Raw genomic sequence first — 14,300 nt, forward strand, 5'->3', positions numbered from 1 at the left:
TGTTTGAAGAGTGTGAAATATTTAATAATATCTAAGTAATTGAGCTAATCGTTGTTTCAAATTGATTGAATAAGGTTTTTTCATCATAGATTGAAGCTTATGTTTCGCCATCCTCTGTTTCCTTTACACAGCTTATCATTTGTCAACAGGCATGACGTGATCTTGTCAGCCTGTCAGCAGCTAGGCTGCGAATGCATTTCCGCCTTTTGCTACCAATCGAACGATCGATCATCATCATCATGATCGACCGGTAGATTCCCTAATGAGTGCGCAACGGTCGGAACATGCGGAATAGAATGCAAAGTTATTTGCTAGTTAAGAGAAAGGGGTTTTTCACACATTTGAAGATTTAAGATACATGTTTGAATCTCGATAGAAAAACAGAACATACACACTAAGATTGCATTTATCCCGCTCGGGACCATGATTCTCCGTATCACAGGAACACTGCTCAATTTAAACGAAGTTCGAATAAGAACTCACCCGAATCGCGGAACGTCTCATCTCTTCTGAAATCCAAGACAAACTTGCTATGAGAGCACAGGAACTCTAACCAACCCCGTGAACTCAGGACAGTGTTCTCCTGAATCGCTGTAGACACATTTCTTGTCAAATCTCCCATCTCTTTCTATCCTGTTTTAAAAAAAACAACCGGATTTCTGTTTCTTTCTCACCAGTGCACAAAATAAAAACCCGCCAAAGGGTTCAGTTTGCCATTTTTCCTTGCGGTATCTGTTCGTTGCTGTTAATCAGAAATAGTGAACTCAAAGTGAAAATTTTCGTTGACTGCATGGTTGGGTCGGCATATTCGGGTGCAAGATTTTTCAACGCGTTTGCTGGTATGGACCGGATAAGGATAAGGTTCTCACGGCGCATCGGTAAGTTTCGATGTCAGGCGGCGTTTTACTAAAAGTAATAGAAATCTTTTCTATTTGTTTTTCAGATTGACAGTCTTGTCTGTATTATAGTGAAAATACCACCTTACAAAATAAGAAAAATGAAGAAAAATTGTAAAATGTGAGAAATAAATTTAAATACTTTAAACAATCATTGTGTTTTTTGTGTTTATGGGAAAATTAAAAAATTTAGAACCAGGGGAAAACGAAAGCTAATTTCACTACAAACCACAGGAGGAACACGTTTCGAGCCCGTATAGGAACATTTCAAATCTCCTGCAAATTACAGGAGAAAACCGTTTCGATCCTACAGGCGAGTTTGACAGTTGTTTTCCTGAGCGGTTTTTCTGTCCTGAAGTCGTCCTGTAATTTCAGCTGTTGAAAATACAGGACGAAATCGTTCCGATCACAGGAGAAAAGATTAAGTGTGTACACACTAAGATTGCAAATATTCCGCTCGGGACCACGATTCTCTGAATTACAGGAAAACGGCTCAAAATGACACTTGAACTGTCAAAAACAAGAGGTTTTCCTGTAGCACTGGGAGACAGCTAAACGATTTTCGTAGCACTCAATTTCTCCCGAAATTCGAAAGAACTCTGCTTCAAGTGATCAGGAGCTCGAAAAATCTCAAGGCAACAATCGCCTGTATCACTGTTTAAATGACACGAGTTTTAATGTTTTTTTTTGGTCCCTTTGGTTGTTCGTTTTTTTTTTCAAGCCAAGCCTTGACCGGTTGGAAGCGTGGGGACAAATCCATGCAACAAGAGATAAGTATAAAATAAGTAAGTTTTTTCAGATACTTTTATTGCTTTTATTGATGCTCATTTGTCTGTTTTGCTTCCCCAGATATGGCCGAAATTAGTGGGGCTAATGAAGTCGCCGAATACAAACAGCAGGAACTGCTCGAATCTTTTTCGCCAAAGGGTCGACGAAAATGGAGCCTGATTTTTGCTCTGAAACATCATCAGCTACAAATGAACTGCACTAATATGAACAGTGATGTATTTGAATTATGGTAATGGTATGAGGTAATAAAACAAAATCATTAAAAAAATTTTGCGATTATTTTTCTTAAAAATAAATAACCTGAACTGTATGTATAATTCGGAAAGAAACAGTCTTGAGCTTACAGGATAATATGGCAAAAGTCCCTGAAAGTCACAGGGGAAACCCGTTTCGAACATACGGGGCAATTTGACAGTTGTTTTCCTGTAGTGTTTTGCTGTCCTGAAATCGTCCTGTAATTTCAGCTGTTGAAAATACAGGACGAAATCGTCCCGACCACAGGAGAAAAGATTAAGTGTGTACAGGAACTTTGGAAATTTGTTTCTACGCTGACACTTGAGTAGGAGTCTGAATGCTCAATGATGTGATCCCATCTAACAATGCGCATCATTCAATACTTCGATTAACGGCAGTCATTTACTTGGCGAAACGCTACTTTTTCCGGTAGCATTTGCATGGGAGTAGGAGATCATACTAAAATATTGAATTAAAATTCTAAGTTTTGAGCATAACAACAGTTCAATTTAGTTTTTTTCTCTTTAGTTTTTTTGCTAATTAAAAAAACACAATGTTTAAAAAAATTTTTTTTTTAGTTTCAAAATCTGCAAAAACGTTGAACAAATTTTGAGACAAATCTTAGACCCCCCCTGGCGCATATTGTAGGATAATTGGAAAATGCCCATTTATGATTAGGTTTTTTTTCATAGTAGGCATGGATTCGTTCGGTACATACATTCGCATTTTTTTTTCGTTCGCTAGGACGATCAGTCAGAATATCCGTTTCACAGATGAAAGGTTTCCTTTCCTTTTGGTCAGGTGTTTGAGTGCTTATCCATAATGTAAAGCCAAATTAGCTGGAGATGGTGTCCGGTTTTGAACGACGATTATTGCCGAAATTAGGAAAGATGAAGAGAATTAGGCTTCATTTGGGAGAAGTGATAAATTCAATGAGATTCCGCGAAATTAGTATCTACATGTTATATCACCACGGGAATGTAGTAAGTAGCCACGTTGTTTTTTCCACTAGTTTGCGTTGCCCTGTAAACGTGTTCCACATTTCGGATTGCTGTGATCGTAGGAATGTCCATTTTAAAGGAAACATTCAATATTTTGCCACAGACTAATCTATATATATAAAAAGCAATTTCTGTATGTTTGTTTGTTTGTTTGTTTGTTTGTCCTCTATAGACTCAGCCGTCTTAAGAGCTACACTCAGGCAAATTCTTATTATAATTTTCATAAGATGCATCTTATGAACCGCTTTTTAGAGTGTAAAATAATGTTTCATAAGAGTCTTATAAAATTCTTTCAATTTTCATACGATGCTCTTATGAAAAATAGAAGAAACGGCATTGTGAAAAAATAATGAACACATTCATTCATTGCATCAGTTTTTTTCATCATCTAACTGTACGAAGCAATCGCCAGTTCATGTTATTATAATTTCCCTTCAATGTTAAATGTTATTGCTATCTCCGGAATGGTAAGTTCGATTTGATGTTTTTTTGTGTAAACGTCTAATATATTAGTAAACTAAAATACATTATTTGTTTACTTTTCAGCAAGCTGATCGGCAAAAAACGAAAGGTCAAAGATTTAGATGCGGCAAAAAAAAACTTTGATGGAGCCGTCTCTTGATGCGCTGCTGATGGTGACCATTAAGGATTTAATTTTGAACAAATTTGGCAAACAATAAAGTGATTGTTTTAGCATGAAATATCTAGAATTTTTCTTATTAGAAAGTGATTTACTATTTCCATAAGAATCTCTTATGAAAAGCAACAACCTTTCATTGAAGTAGGCGTTCATCTTCAGAATTCATTCGCGTCATAAGACAATCTTATGAATTTCATTAATTTTTCTTATGGCGCCACTTCATAAGAGAATCTTATGGCATACATAATAGTATTTTTCTGAGTGTAGAGGTCTGAAATTTGGCATGAATACTCATTAGGACCAGGAATGATGAAAAATGTTTTTTAGATTTTCGGATGACCCCTTCTGAAGGGGGTCGTCCATAGAAGACAAATATTGTTTTCGCGATATTGACGTTACTTTTCGTCGGATTGTGTTGAAAATTCACAGATGAGTGTTTTGAAAGACGAGAAATCGATTTCAGGTGAAAAATTTTGTGTAAGGGATCGGCCAAAAGGGTCGTCCATATTAACTGTTCGATGTTTTTGCGATATTGACGTTATTATACATCGTATTCAGATGAAAGTTGGTACACGATAGGTTTGAGTGACGGGCAATCGATTTGAGGTATCAAATTCAGTGTAAGGGGCTGGCAAAAGGGGTCGTCCATATTAAATTTTCAGTGTCTTAGTGATATTGACGTTATTAAACATCGGATTGGTATGAAAATTTGCACATAGAAGTTTTTAGGAACGAACAACTGATTTCACTTATTCAAATCAAAATCAGGGGTCGGCCAAAGGGGTCGTCCATATTAACTATTCACTGTTGATGCGATTTTGTCGTTATTATACATCGGATTCAGACGAAAATTGGTACACGAGAAATTTGAGAGACGTGCAATGGATTTCAGGTATTACATTCAGAGTACGGAGCCAGCAAAGGGGGTCGTCCATATGAACCTTTTAATATTTTTGCTATATCGTCGAAATTATACAACGGATTGGGATGAAACTTTGCACACGGAAGATTTCAGAGACGGGCAATCGATTTCAGATGTCAAATATTTTGACAGGGGTCGACGAAGGGATCGTCCATATTAATTAATTTTTCACTGTTTTAGCAATATTGACGTTATTATACAACGGATTGCTTTGAAAAATGGCACACGGGAGTTTTCAGGGAAGGGCAATCGATTTCAGATATCAAAGATTGTATAAGAGGCCACCGAAAGAGATTTAACTTTTTGGCAATGATTGCGTTGTTATGCAATGATTGAATCGATATTTATACACGGGGTTTCTTGGCACGGTCAATTGATTCCTGATTTCAAATTTAGTAGCTGACGGCAGACAAAGAGATCGTCCAATATTTTTGCCGTTATTACTTAACAATGAATTCAAAAGTGCATCTGCAAAATGCTTTTTAATTGACTTTAATGTCAATTGTTCATGACATATTCCAAGTTGAAAGCGAAACGGAGTTCGTATGGGATGAGCTAGTCATTATTATACAATAATCTTAACAGCTAATTGGTTTTAATGAAAGTTGAAACTTTTAAAGAATGAATTGAATCAATTTATTCATTATCCAACCAGTCGATAGATTTTTACTGTTGAAACTTTTATTTCCAAAATTTGACAAAACTTTATCTTTATGCTTACTTTATGCTTACAGACAGTTTAGTCTTTTCGATAAAAGGGCAAAAATTATTAGCATTTAACTAACTTTTTACTTACTTTTCTTCAACAGGAAACATTGAAATATGGTGTGATGGTAATTCGAAGTATATTGTGAAAAAAAAATGAGCTGATATGTGAAAAATATCTGTTTTCAAATTTGCGCGTCAAAGAAATTCTGAAAACATCAAAAGGATAATTTCTGAAGTAAAACGGTGGATGTAAGTAGTAAGGAAAAGTTGTGATTTTTTTCCGGGAATTTAACACCACGGTTATTTTTCCCAAGAGTTGAAGCAGAGTGGATAACAATATTTTAACAAAACCAACCAAGGGGCCGCGGCAATTGCGGAAGATGCAGCTTCGGTAAGTCGATCTTTTTTAATCAACTATATTTTTTTCTTTTTCGAATATGTAAAAATATGTAGTTGTAATTATAAAGCGGGAAAATTCCAAACGTAACCAGGAATGTTTATGTGGTGGAAAGAGAGGTGATGAGAAAGAAACGTTACAAAGCTAGTAGTAATAGTTTTTCTTTGTAAACAAAGTTACCATGACGAAAGTGACGTCACTTCAGACAATTTTCGCGACGTAGGATAAATATGGGATAAATAGAACTCACTGATAACGAGACATCGCGACGCGCCAAAGTGAACTGAGAAAAGATAAAAAGCACGTTTTAGTCAAGAAAATGGTTTGCAGAAAAATAAGTCTGTTCGGTTTTTCGATTCGAAGTTCTTAGACTCGTTAAGAACTTCAATCTGATAAATAAGTGACGCTATTAGTTAAAATCAAAAATATTTCTAATTTAGATAGTGGGAAATTTGTATGGCTCGGTTCACTCTGGCTCAACGAAAAATGCATTTTTTCGAGCATCGGTCATGCTCGTTGGGTGCTGCGTATAAAGTGCCTAAGTTTAGAACCAATTGCCCATTCAAATTATATTGCATAGCAGTTTTTTTTTGGTACGACCAGAGGGAACTGAGTGCAAACATATCGTTCATAAAAACCATTTTTTCTAAACGGGATTTCAGAAATCATCTGATATTGCCTCAATGTCTTGATAAGAGTCTATATTTATTGGTAAGATGATCATACTAAATTTGTAGGACTGTGATCTTAGAACTCAATTATCCCAAAATCATTTTTTTGGCGTTCAGTTCGGTCTGGTCGAATCCCGACCAACTGTCTTAATCTTCATTTTCAACTCGAATCTTCAATATTCGATTTTTTCCGCAGATTTTGGTTTCCATTTTTTGTTTCTAATTTAATCCTAATTTTTCAATATGAACATGTATTCGGAAAAAGTTTCTTAAAAATTTAATTTTTATTTATTGAATTTTAATTTAAACTTAAATTAGTTGAAGAGACTTCCAAACGAGTTTAAAAAAAATGAAGTTAATGATCACAACATAAGATGGTAAAAGTTTCTTTAACCATCAAATTCTAATATTCAATGGAATTCTGATGTAAGTTAAGTGTACTGCTAAATCTAGATAAAGTTTTGAATGCCAGCGAACATATTGTGGCTTTGAAATATGGTTGATGCAGATTCTCACTGTGATGAAACAACCCTTCTAATTTAAAATTCCACATTTATTTTTTCTGATTCCGCATCCCACATAAAGGCGAATCTTAATCAACAGTTGGGCGTTTCATCAGAATTGTGATAATTATAAAATTCCGACACAAAATTTATCGAAACTTGAATAGAACATCAGACTTACAAACTTGTGATCTTAGATCAGATTCCATATCATGTATTTAAATTTTCATTAAAACGGAAATTTATTTCTGAATTCCGAATTCCGATCTTTCAACTTTGAGTTCGTAATCTTAATCTTCGAAAAAGCAGAATAGCTTAATTTTAATCAAAATTTGATTTGCTGTTGGAAAAATATATTTCATTATCCTTCAAAATTGTTCCAGTCACAGTCGAATTTTTTTTTGAAAAGAGAATTGAAGTTCATGTTATTTGTGACATTTTGGCATCTTTTGAATTACAAAACACGAACACAAAATTCTTGACGTCTATTCAAAGGGTAGCTGTTTTTCGAACTTTTTCACAATCTGCATTTTCTGAGACTATTCTAACACCTAAATTCGGTTTTGCACTTGATTTTCAGTGTACATATGTTAACAAAACATTTAGGCTGCTATTTATACAACTATATGCACAAGTAGAGAAATGAATCCAACTTAGATGAAATTTCAGGGACTAGATAAGAGAAAATCGATGTTGAAAAACATGCGAAAAAAATTCGCCTTGTCTCCCGGTGAGACTTGAACCCACATCTTGCGCCTCTCCGGGGCCCATGTATTAACATTCTACTACAGGAGACCAACCTGGCGTATGAATATTATACTGGTTGAGTGTCGATGTCTATCGGAATGAAGGGAATAGTTCTCCCATGTGATCATAATCATTTTTCTTGGTCTATTTCTATTCCCATCATTTCATCTTACGGTAGTTGGAATCAAGTTTGGACATTTTTAGGCACGGCAAGATTTGCATTGCCTTCTCATATCCTGCACGGGTTGTCAGTTATGATGAGAAATGATGCGTTTGCCGTATTTGGATATCCAGCCAATTTCTAGTCCCTGAAATTTCATCTAAGTTGGATTCATTTCTCTACAAAAAAAAAGTTTCGCTGACTGAATGTTTGAGTCAAGACCCATCTCTGGGTCGCAATTTAAAAATATGCACAAGAATGGAACTTTTTTACCGGTTCTAGTGATGTAATTATATACTTTACAAAAATGAGATAAATATTTTTCTGAAAGTAAATTCAGAAATATTGCGCTAATGCTTGTGTGTTTTTTGTTTATTTCTCGCCCTTCTTCGTGTGCAAAATGGCTTTGAGATATTACCACCCACTGCGCCCGTCTGCCATGCAAGAATTTGTGCTGACTTTTCAAAATTCAGAAACTACTTCACTGTTTTATTTATCATATTTTTTTATAAGCACCGTATCGCCAATGTTACCTACTGTTATCACCTCATGTTATCACTAGAATCGGTGTGAAATGCCCTTTCTTTTGCATATAGTTTGATTTCAATAGCCTAGCGTTAACATACTTAAAACCCAGTGCAAAGTCGAATTTAGTTAAGGAAAATGCAGATTGATAAAAGAATCGAAAAAACAGAGCTGCCTTTGAATAGCCGCCAAGAATTCTGTGTTTCGTATTTTGTTAATCTATGATGCTAAAATGTCACAAATTATGTCAACAGCTTTAGCGGTTCATTTGTTAAAAAAATGTTTTACACCACTTTTTTACATTTTTTGTAGCCATGATATAAAGAAATAAAAAAAATCCATATGTGCAACATAGAGCTTCTAACTTCAGCTTTCTCAAGCACTAAGGGATTTTTTTCGAGCACTCAATAACTGACTTACAGCCTTTTCTTCAAGGCTCGTTTTTCGGATTTTTTTCTTAGAATTTTAATAACTTTTAATAAATGATTTAAGCTGAATATTCCAAAAAATATATTGGAGTCAATTTACAAGCTTTCCAATACTATAAATATTGTTAAAATCAATTAAGAAACAAGAGAGTTTTAGCGGAAAAGTGTTAGGGGTTATTTGACCCCCGGCGGTATAAATAGGTATATGGGAGATAAGGGCATAAAAAGCACCCGGGCATAATAAGCACTTCACTTTTCTACAAAAGTACGTATTTTCTTAAATAAATTTTCAGGAGGATAAGTTCCGTACTTCCTATAGTATTAATTTTTCAGCAAAAAAGAAATCTCCTTATCATTTTTACAGAAATATTTTAGAAAAACCAACTCGGTTCTCAAGTGACGAGAATATTATAATTTTTGAGCTCTAGAAAATAAGCTTTTATGATCGTTAAATCATCTCAATTTAAAATGTACGCACTGCAACATGATGAACACTTTGTTCCTCAATTTTCACCATCATAAAATTTTTGGTTTTTCACTAAAGGGTGCTACGGACAAAATTTGGCCAAGGGAAAATGCGTGTAAATCGGTGAAATCGTTTATTTAAAAAATCAAATTAAATTTCTTTTTCAAGTTTAATTAGTATAAAATTCAGGGAAAATATTCAGTTAGGCTTCCGCTTTTCCAAATCCGAATTGCCGGGCCTTACGCTTAACCCCTCCCATCAGATTTTGTACAGCCACCTTATCCACCTTCTTCGCCTCAGAAAGCCAGTTTGCCTTGAACAGCTGCTCGCCCTTAGCAGTTGTTTTGGTCTTCTTTGGGTTCCGCTTGACAATAGCCCAGTATTTATCAATTGGGCGGAGCTCTGGCGTGTTGGGAGGGTTCTTGTCCTTGGGAACTACCTGCACGTTGTTGGCGACGTACCACTCCATGGCCTTTTTACCGTATTGGCAAGATGCCAAATCCGGCCAAAACAGTACGGAACAACTGTGTTTCTTCAGGAAAGGCAGCAGACGTTTATTCAAACACTCTTTCACGTAAATTTCTTAGTTGACAGTCCCGGAAGATATGAAAATGCTGCTTTTCAAGCCACAGGTACAGATGGCTGGCCAAACCAGATATTTCTTCGCGAACTTTGACAGTTTCATGTGCTTAAAAATATCTGCCACCTTTCCCCTTCCCTTTGCCGTATAAAACTTCTGTCCCGGAAGCTGCTTGTAGTCGGCTTTAACGTAGGTTTCGTCGTCCAATACCACGCAGTCAAACTTCGTCAGCATCGTCGTGTACAGCCTCAGGGATCGCGCTTTGGCCGTCGTATTTTGTTTATCATCGCGATTTGGAGTCACTACCTTTCTTGTGAGTCGATAGTTCGGCTCGTTTTTTGGCTCGATGCACGGTTGTAGACGATACATCCTGCTCATTTGCGGCATCTCGGAGAGAGAGTTTAGGGTTTCGCTTGAAACTACCGGCAACTCTCTTTGTCGTCTCAGCGGCTTCCGGTTTTCGATTGCCCCCCGATCCAGACTTCCTGGCTGTCGACAAACGTTCCCCAAACACTTTAATTACAATTGTAACGGTTGATTTGGCAACTTTGAGCGATTTGGCCAATTTTGCGTGCGAGTAGCTCGGATTTTCGCGATGCGCGAGCAAAATTTTGATATGCTGCTCTTCTTCCTTGGACGGCATTTTGACAACTGAAGAGTGAATTCCAAAATCAATATAGGAGCAACATTCCACAAACACACACACCTTCAAAATGTGGGGTGTTCAGGTTTTCTAAATGCAACATTGAAGGAAATACGTCAAGTTGATATTGACCAAATTTTGACCGTATCACCCTTTATAATCAATTTTCAAACACGTTTTTACTTTGAATTGTTGACTCGGGGCGAACAGAGCACAATTGTTCGGGGCACGATGAGCGTTTTCTGCCGTAGAATCTAGCAGCGAATTCAACTCGATGTAGTCAACTGAATGATAGAGCTACACCTAAGTAACCGTAAGCACTAATGACTTGTCAGAATGCTATCCATCCAGCTTTAGAGCTTCTCTGCTCTCTCTAAGCTCTATGAGCCAGATTTGGCGAAATTAACTGCTAGCTTAGTGCTTATGGTTACTTGGGCAGCTTGCTTAGTTTACATCTGACAATTTGGCCTATTGGTAAGATGTCGGAGAGGTAATCAGTAGGCTCGAGTTCGATTTCTGTTAAAGTGCTTGTGTTCGCTGTCAAGCGGGAACATAAAAACGTTGAGTCCACCATGTCTCTGTCTACCTTAAGAAAAAAGTTTAAATCATTTATGCGGTGCCGACTTTCTAATCTAGCAAGTAACATAAATGTTCATATTCCGGTAAACTCTCTCCCCAGGCAAAATTCCTCACTGGAAATTTGACGAAACGCTTCTGAACAGCATCCATTCGGTTTACGTGTGTTTGGTACATGGGCCTCCAAACTGTACTCGCGAAATCGAAACTCGATCGCACTAAGCCAACGACTCCGAACAAAGCAAGCCCATCTACTACACTGCTGATGGTGATCCCTGAAGCTCAATCCAGAATCCAATTTGATGCCTAAATTCTTAACCCTGGTAACTCTTGCAATATTTTCGCCACTTAGGAAATACTTAAACTGGATCGGTGTACTGCTTCTTGTAAATTATATTGCTGCGCATTTTGAATTATTTACTTTCAGTTCGGTCCTGATCATATATTCAGAGAACACATTCAAATCGTTCTGAAGTTTTCTACAATTTTCTACCTTTTTAACTGGCAAAAATAGTTTCACATCATCTGCGTAAATCAATACGAAAGCATCCGAAAGGGAGTCCGGCAAATTGTTCAGACGCGTACTGTATTGTTGTCTATTCATCAAATAAGACTCGATCCAAGGTAGGATGTTTCCTCCAATACCAGTTCGCGCTGATGCATCCAAAATTTTTTTGATTCCTGCTGCATCAAAGGTCACGACATTTCGGTGTAGATGCAGTCCACTTGGAATCCCTTGACCATCCAATCTAATACGCGATTGATGAACTCGCAAAGATTTGTGACCACCGATCTTTTTCTGGAGAATCCGTGCTGATGGGACGAAATTCTATTCTCCATCGCTGGATATAGCCGGTGGTAAACCAACTTCTCAAAGTTTTTTGGCAAAGCAGATAATATTGCTACACCCCTGTAATTTTCTGCAATATTTCTGGATCAATTTTTGTTGATGAGAGTAACTCGCGACAATTTCCAAACAAACAGGAATAATCCCGAATGTAACGATGAATTGAACAGAAGAGCCAAAGGACGTGCCAACTCATTGCAGCAAGCCTTTAAAAATCTGTTTGGTATTCCATCAAGACTAGATGATTTACTTGCATCTAGCCTTATCAAACCCGCCTCTATTTACTTGAAGGTCAACATATTGTCGTCGACATATTGTTTTGATACTTCTCGTTCGTAATTTTTTTTTTATTTCTCTTTCTCGAGTTGACAACGTTTACATACATTTTTCAAAATCTACAAACTTTAAAAACAATGAAAAAAAGTGCATTTTGAATATAAAAATAATAATGAAAAAAAATTGAATTCGAAAAAATCAATTATAACAGGAATTATAGTCATTTCAAGTTAAAAAAATGACATTTGACCCCCTCCGGTGCGTTTAGTGTAAAGTGTGATTGAATCAGGCCCGTGCGAAGGATCCGCTCATGGGGGGGGTTTTCAAAATTCAAAATCAAGATTTTCAAAGTTTTGAATCATTGCTCTTTCCGCCAAGTCATCAATAAATTATTTAAAATGATGTTCCTTATTTTGAGCTAGACATTTGCTCAAAATGAATACTAAGCAATCAAGTTTATAAATCTTACATCAATTTTTCAGAAAACACAGAAAACGAATGCGATTTAAAATTTTGAATGAAACCAGAGTTTAAAGCTTCGGACATAAGAATAATAGAAATAAAATTCATCAATTTTAATCTAGATTTAAAAAGAAAATTAATCCGAATTCTAAAATAAATTTCAAACCAGGGAAGAAAATAATCATGATTTGGAATTGTTCAGAATAACTATAATAATTGTTGTTTATTAATCTTCGAAATCAACATTCCTTTTTTCATATTCAATTGATTGAAAAACTCCTCTGTAATATTTTAAATTTGAAGAAATATTGAATAACTATTTGAATTGTGAAATTTTGATTAGGAAAAAAAGTCATTTTGAACTTGAGAGAATTTATCATATGTACCTACTTGTAGCTTAAATCAATTTTAATTAAAAGAAGAATATCAATTTAACTTCAAGAGTACCAGTGATCAAAATCAGAGATAAAATCATTTTTTATTTCGTCCAATTATCAACCTAAAAGACTGAAATAGTTCGTTTCTGAAGTTCACAATTCATATATTGATAAATTAACATGTTCAGTTAATCATTGAAAGCTTCTATTGCCAAAGTACAGGTTGGGGAATGGGTGATTTCTTGAATGATCAATAAGAAACTTATAAAAAAATAAATTTAAAGTTTTGTTGTAAATATTGAAAGCACAAAGCAAATACTTATTTAATAAATGTCATGCATTAAAATTTGGCTTTAAAACTTCTACTTCGAATAATTTCGAATCTTTGCATAAATTTCAAAATCAAATATTTAAAAAAGATTATTTAAAGGAATGAAAATAAGTAAAACCATTATAAATTTTCAAGTGCAAGTTTTATAGTTTAAAATCTCGAGTTCTGGATATTTTACAGCCGTCAATTGAAATACTGAGTCCTTAAAAGAACAAAAGATAGAAACTTTTAAAACTTGTTAAAATTATTAAAAAAAAAAATGTTTGACTATAAAAATCGGTAGATTCATGTGAAAATTAAAAATAAAAAACTTTAAAATTTGGTTACTTTATTTGAATATTAAAACAAAATAAGACATTATAAAAGGTACGTTTCTAGTATTGATGATATGGAGTTTATAAGTTTGAAAATGAATCAGTTTTAAGTGAAATCAATCATAGATAACTGATGCTCTAACATATCACCATGAAATTGAAAAAAAACTGATTCCTTATTTGTTTATTATATTTTAATTTATTTAGAATGGATAATGGATAATGTTGATGGTTATGATGATGCATGATTTAAATAAGTTAAATTCTACCGTTTTTATAAACTTGGAATAAATCATTGCATGCATATCCGACTATAGTGAAGAAATTTAAAATAGAAAAGATATTATATCATTTTACCAATTTGTTGAAACCTGCATTTGATTTTCGTTCAAAAATATCTGAAATTAAATTTTATTTAAATAGAGTAAAGTGAACAAGTAGAAGACTGCTATAACTATTTTCGCTGAAATCAAATTTAGATGCGATCTAGAGGAAAGTGGATAATTGATTTGAAGCCTTTTTTAATCTTTTGTTATGTTTTAAAATTTTGTTAAAAAAGTAAAAAAAAATTGTTATACAATTTTCACCTGTTTTCAAAAGTGATTTAAAAGACAAAGGTTCTCTTAGACCAAAACCTAATTGCAAATATGATTTATGGCACCCAAATTATTCAAAATCTTCTCTTAAATTTTTTGCATTTAGAAAAAATGGTAATATTTGAGGCCTTGAAAAATTTGTCAAGAACTTTTTTGGATATGAAGTTTAGGATTCAAAAGAATGAGAAACACAAAATACAATTGAGGCTAA

At 34.9% G+C, this 14,300-nt stretch overlaps 1 protein-coding gene across 1 annotated transcript in view; it reads right to left on the reverse strand.

Moving 5' to 3' along the window:
• Nucleotides 1-14,300, reverse strand: part of LOC129749036 (hormone receptor 4) — a 65,596-nt gene that overhangs the window by 21,693 nt on the left and 29,603 nt on the right. The window lies entirely within an intron of this gene.

This window comes from Uranotaenia lowii, chromosome 2 (genome assembly GCF_029784155.1).
Source record: "Uranotaenia lowii strain MFRU-FL chromosome 2, ASM2978415v1, whole genome shotgun sequence".
Lineage (NCBI taxonomy): Eukaryota > Metazoa > Arthropoda > Insecta > Diptera > Culicidae > Uranotaenia > Uranotaenia lowii.